The 6,386-nt window shown below is 49.4% G+C and overlaps 1 long non-coding RNA gene across 1 annotated transcript; it reads right to left on the bottom strand.

Annotated features, from left to right (window-relative positions):
• Positions 1–1,007: 1,007 nt before the first annotated feature.
• LOC123330344 lies at positions 1,008–4,025 on the bottom strand. The gene is made up of 3 exons (XR_006546199.2): positions 3,576–4,025; positions 3,158–3,367; positions 1,008–3,014 (listed from the first exon to the last, which is right to left on the bottom strand). It is a non-coding gene; the product is annotated as an uncharacterized LOC123330344 (long non-coding RNA).
• Between the last annotated feature and the right edge of the window lie 2,361 nt (positions 4,026–6,386).

The following is a 6,386-nucleotide window of genomic DNA, read 5'->3' as shown; positions in this document are numbered from 1 at the left end:
AATCCCCTCTGTCTCTTCTCTGGAATGTTTCGAGAATTTGTGTCTGTCAAATGCTTTGGAGAAACATGAAAAGAATTTTTTAAATGCCAAGTCTTTTTTTTTTTTTTTTTAAATCAATTATAGATTTGCCTTTGGAGGTAACCCTATGACAACCTGAAATCCCAAACCCTCATCCTACCAGAGCGAACACAAATAATCGCTCCGCTGGGCTTTCAGCGATCGCTTAGAATTTCACGTTCACAGGCACCGAGCCGAGAAGTGGGGTCTGGAGAGGGAGTCTGGAGCCTCGAGCCCCGCATGCTGCCGAAGCGGAGCCGCGTGGCACGGCTGCAAGTGGCGTGTGCACCGTCAGAGCAATTCTGGCAGGCCCTCTTGAGGGGCCTGGTAACGAGACGCTCCGTAAACTGGAAGACATTAGCCCCAACCACAGACCATCCAGTTGGCCCATATTTAATGATGCTTCCCAAATGTGTGAAGCACTTGGTTTTAGAACAACAGGAAGACGGGAATCACCTGGAACCGCAGATCTGAATTTCATCCTGGCTGTCATGTCCCCCAGGGAAGCCCTGTTTCTCTGTCAGTGAAAAGTGGCGGGCACAGGACCACCTGGTGCCCCCACCTCCACCTTGGGGCTGGCATATCTCAGGGAGGGTGACATCTCCATGCCCTCCATCCCAGCCTGGCGCGCTTGCACAACGAGCCCGCCATCCAGCCAGGCCTGGAAACATGAGTGCCTCCACTGAGTCCACCAGGCCTCGGAAACCACCACAAAATCACTGCCTTCCCTCTGCTTTGCTTTGCAGAGCTGCCCCCCTCTCACGGCAGCTCCAGGAGGCCCTTCTGACAAGAGAGCATTGTGGCTGGGGTCTGGCCCCTCCCCGCCACAAAAGGGCCTTTCAGGGTTGTGATCTGGGAGGTGGGGACCGCACGCCTGCTCATTAGCCAGCTCTGGGCGCGACGGCCCCGGCTCACCGAGTGAGCGGTACCTGGAACCAAAAGCTCTCATCTGGAATCAAACGCTTTATTTGATTTTCAACAGGGAGCTCTCCTGACGGCAGCAAACTTGTTTGTCCAGGGGGAAGTAGTTGGCTGTTTATACCAGCAGATGACATAGGACGCTCGTAGTCCCGCTGTTGGAAAAGCGATTGCCTTCTGGAAGAAAGGCTACGTTCAAATGGATGGATTTATGGCGTCACCAGTTTCGGAAGGACACCAAAGGGATGGCCTGCCCTGGTCACATGCGGGGAGCTTGGCGGCTTGGAGGAAGGATGGGAGGGAAGGAAACTTCATGCTCTGTCCTTCGGGCCCTGGGAGCCCTCAACCACCTGAACAAACAGCTAATTCACAAGGCCTCCATCCTTAGAAGGCGTCTGAGAGAGGGCGGGCGGGCGTGGACGACAGCCGGCTCGTGGAGAGCAGGGCAGTGTGCGCGTGCCTCCGCCGGGGATCTCAGATCTAATTGCTTTCAGCAGAGCCCGGCCCGCCATGTAATTAAGCCAAGGGGGCTGCGGGCTCCCAGGTCTAAGTGATTTCATGTGCTTTCGGTGATTGTGCTGAGCTCCTTGGATGAAAGTGCTGCTTTATTTTCACCTACAAGATGGTTCCCAGGGAGGACCTCGCTGGGGCTGGGGGCTGCTTTCCTGCAGCGGCGGTGAGGGTGGGGAGAGCAGGAAGAGGAGCTTCAGGGGCCCCACCACGTCAGCCAGGGTGGCCTGCAGGCCCTAGGTCCACGTGGATGGCCGGGGCCAGCGTGTGCCTCCTTGCAGGACCCACTCATCAAAACCAAGGTTTTATCACTGGAGCCTCAAATGTCCCTGCTCTTTGATCCACCTCTATTTTTGTCAGTAAAAGTGATCAAAATGACCCAAAACGTAAGTAAGGGAGGAGCTGGGCAGGATGGAGACTGCTGGAGTGTGGTGGAGCTTTATCCATTCAGCCCGTGAAAGCTGCAGAGAGGAGTGGTCCAGGAGAGATTCTGAAATGGGGGGAGAGGCACCCCAACTGGGCATCTGGGGAGGAGGGAAGAGCATGAACTGGATTCCACCCTTGCTTGAAAAGTACCCCCAACAGTTCAGAGTGTGTTAATTTTCAAAAATTTATTCTGTTTCCCCTCATCATCTGATAATACCCTCTGGCCATGTGGCCTTGGGCAAATTAACGTCTCTGAACCCTTTAATTTTTTTAAGGGGTAAAACAGGATGATAATACCTACCTGCTGCCGGGGAGTTATTGCAAGGATGGAATGAGATATGTGTGTTAAGATATACACCTGTTGACCTAAAAAAAGTGCATATTGTATTGTTAAATGAGAAAGGAAAACCTGTTAAAAGATAAGAGCAATGGCAAATCCTCGCATGGCAGATCCTAGGCTCTGTATACAACGCTCACGGTACGATGCGGCTGGCACTATTATTAACCCCACTTGGTAGATGAGGGAACAGAGTTACAGAGACACAAGTAACCTGCCCCCAAACACACACAGCTTTAAGTGGCCTAGCCAGGATCTGTGCCCTAAACAATGGTGGTGACCCCCATTACTGCCCCCTGTTCTGTAAACACAAACCTCAGTAAATCCCCATGTGTTTATGTCAACGTGGAGCAAAATGTGAGAGGGCACACCCAGACACAATCCCCGAAGGTCACCTTGGAGCAGGAGTGGCAGTGGGAACAGAGATGAGGGGAGGAGAATATTTGCTGTAGGTCTGGGTCATCTTCCATCACTCGTCATTTTAAAGATGAACTTAATAAAAAACTTTTTGAAAAGAAAGAAAATGGTTTGGACTCCAGAAGCTTTGCCCGACTTCTCAATTCCCTGAGTCCATTTGTTTGGCATCTTCATGAGACTGGTGCAGACAGCAGGCGGGCTGTTTTGTGGTCAGAGTTGGTTGTCAGAAGAACAACGGTGTGGGCTTAGGGTGTGTATTCCTGAAATCTGGCCTGAGTTTCTTTGCTTCTGGCTCAGCAGTCCTGGGTGCTCGGTGGGGAGAGGGCATGTGGTCCTAGCAGTGCTGAAGCTCCAGTGGGGACAGAATGACACTGATGAATGCCAAGTCTCCCAGGATTTTGTGTGACCTCCTAGTGACCCCCTCCCCCCACCCCCCGACCCCCGCCCCGACAAAGGGCGGGCTCTTCTCTAACTGAAGCCCCTCATGCTCACCTTTACATGAGGTCTCGGTTCTTTGCTGGGACAGGCTAACTCCCGTCTGGAGGCTGACTGCTGGCCAGCTTGCTGTTTCTTGCACACTTGTCAACCAGACCCAGGATCTCTGCTCAGCTGCAGGCTGGAGCAAGCGGATTTCTTTCTTGCTCTGCTGACATTCTTCCAGGATTAGTGGATATGTTGCTTTGGCCCAAAATATGGTAAAGCCTAACGATGTTAGTAAAATGGATTACTGTCTGCTCTCCCTCACATTTCCTGGCATAGGAGTCAGGGCAGAAATATAGTTATTGTGACTTGGGGTTTCTTTGCCATAATCATTATATATATATATATATACACACACACACACACTCACACACACACACACATATATATATACACATACATATATTAGAAAATACAGAAGGAGTCTAACCTGCATGAAGTGAGCATCTCTCTTGAGTTTCATGAGCTGGGATTCAGAATTCTTGGTCTCCTGCCGTCTCAGTTTGGACCTCCAAGAAGCAAAGCCTGAGCCAAGACCTGGGTGGGGTGGTTTACTTGGGTGAGGGGAGCTCGTGCAGGACACGTGAGGGAGTTTGCAGACTGGGACGGGGAGGAAGCAAAGGGTGCCGTAACGCACTATGAGTGAGTGAGGTCCCCCGGAGGCCCCCTGAGGACCCTGGTGGACTGTCCCAGACCCCGGGATGTGGAGGGCTGGGGTGGTTGTCCAGAGCCTGCTGGTTGAGGATGCCCTGGACAGCAGCCTCCTGTACTTGACAGCTGCTCCTATACATGTCTGGCCAGCTCCCTTGGGGACAGAGGAAGCCCCAACCCCCTCCAGTGGGTCAGATGAGGTGGGACATCGTCAGCGAGCTGGGCAGTGTGCCTGCTGCTGCAGGTACCATCAGGTGGGCAGGGGCACTGGGGCCAATGCATCAACCCCCCTGCCCCCCCAATATATTTGTACATGAAAGGGTTTAGGTCCTTGAAAACCTTCTCTCACTCCTGTTGCCTCAATCATCAAGAAGTATGTCTCAGGGAGTAAAAGTATTGCTAAACGTCTAAGGAGTACTGTCATTAAAATTAATCATCATGTACCCATAATTAGAATTAGGATTGGCTTAAGATAAAAGATGCACAATAGCAATTGCTAAATTCACTGCTTCTCAAATTTTAATCTGCAGATAGATCAGCCAGGAATCATGTTTAAAATGCAGATTCTAATCCAGTAGATCTGGGATAGGGTTGAGCTTCTATATTTCTAACAGAAATGCTGGCTGCTGGTCTGTGAATCACAGATTGAGTAGCAAGGGCTTAAAAGTTAGAAGTTTCTCTTTCATGAAGATACTGGCAGATAGCCTGGGCTAGTATGCATTTTTCTATGTGGTCCTCAGGGACCAGGCCTCTCCCATCTTGTTACTGTAATGTGAGCACCTCCACTCCCCAGATCCAGTGGATGGCCCAAGATGGGTGCCATCTCACTTACATTCCAGTTAGCAGGAGAGAAAGGGAGGAAGAGGGGCCAAGTTGCTGTGGTTTTACAAATTGAAGCATTTTGTAGATCCACATGCATTTGTAAGAAATAATACAGAGAGAGTTCATGTACCCTTCACCTAGTTTCTCCCAATGACAACACCTTGAAAAGCAATATTACAGTATCACTAACAGGATATTGACATCAACATAATCCTCTACCTAATTTCGATTTCTGTAGCATTGCTTGTACTCATGTGTGTATGTAGTTCTGTGCCATTTTATCACCTGCCTGTGCTTGTGTATCCACCACAGTCAAGATATACAACAGTCCCATCACCAAAAGGCTCTTGGGCTGCCCTTTATGGCCACACCCACCTCCCTCCCACCTGTGTCTCTGGTCCTTCACTCCTGGCCACCAGGGGCAGAGAGTTTTGGCCAAGGTTTTTTTTTTTTTTTTTTTTGGATGCACCATGTGACATATGGAATCTTAGTTCCCCAACCAGGGATGGAACATGCGCCCCCTGAACTGGAAATGTGGTGTCTTAACCACTGGACCACCAGGGAAGTACCATTGGCCAAGATTCTTGATTCCAATCATCATAGTAGTATTTCCTGTCCTTAAACTCCATGTAATAGAATCACAGAGCGTATACTCTGTATCCAGCTGCTTTTTGTCGGCATGCTTTTGAGCTTCATCCCTCATATTTTCCACATCAGGAGGTGTGTGTATTTTTAATTGCCCCTCATTCTATTACTTAAGTAAATGATAATGTGTTTGTCCAGTCACCTGTTGAGTCATTTGGCTTGTTTCCACTTTTTGGCTATTATGAATAAAGCTGCTATGAAAATTTGCATCCCTGCCCTTTTAGGGAACACCTGTTTTCAGTTATGTTGGGTAAATGCTCGGGAGTGGAATTGCTGGGTTGCAAGGTAGACATATGTTCTGCTCAATAATACACCACCAAGCTGGTTTCCAAAGTGACGTGTTTGGTATTGTCAGTGGACTTCGTTTCAGTCATTCTGGCGTGTGTGTGCTGTCTCTGTGTGGTGTTGGTTTGCATTTCTGATGGCTAATTATGTTGAGCACCTTTTCATGTGATAAATGGCTCTTTTCTTTTGGCCACACCATACAGCGTGTGGGATCTTAGTTCCCTGACAGGAATGGAACCCACGCCCCTGCAATGGAAGCTCAGAGTCTTAATCACCAGACCGCCAGGGATGTCCCTGTATATCTTCTTTTATGAAGCATCTGTTCAAATAGTTTGCGCATCTTAAGCATTGAATTCCCTTTTTTATTACTGAGTTGTAGGAGTTCCTGTATTTTGGATATGATCCTGCGTTAGACACGTATTTTGCAAGCATTTTCTCACAATCTATAACTTCCCTTTTCATTTTCTTAATGGTGTCTCTTTTTTAAAAAAAGAATTAGTTAATCAATTATTTATTTTTGGCTGTGCTGAGTCTTTGTTGCTGAGCGGGCTCTTCTCTGGTTGCGGTGAGCGGGGGATGCTCTTCATTGCGGAGCATGGGCTTCTCATGGCAGTGGCTTCTCTTGTTGCGGAGCACAGGCTCTAGGGTGAGTGGGCTTCAGTGGCAGGGGCGTGTGGGCTCAGTAGTTGTGGAGTATGGGCTCCGTTGTTCCAAGGCATGTGGGATCTTCCCAGACCAGGGATCGAACCTGTGTCTCCTGCGCTGGCAAGCAGATTCTTTACCACTGAGCCACCAGGGAAGCCCCAGTGGTGTCTGTTAAAGAACAGAGGTTTTAAAT

The sequence above is a fragment of the Bubalus bubalis genome, chromosome 18 (assembly GCF_019923935.1).
Source record: "Bubalus bubalis isolate 160015118507 breed Murrah chromosome 18, NDDB_SH_1, whole genome shotgun sequence".
Classification (NCBI taxonomy): Eukaryota; Metazoa; Chordata; class Mammalia; order Artiodactyla; family Bovidae; genus Bubalus; species Bubalus bubalis.
The sequence above is the reverse complement of the archived record's forward strand: the minus strand, read 5'-3'. Positions and strand labels throughout refer to the sequence as shown.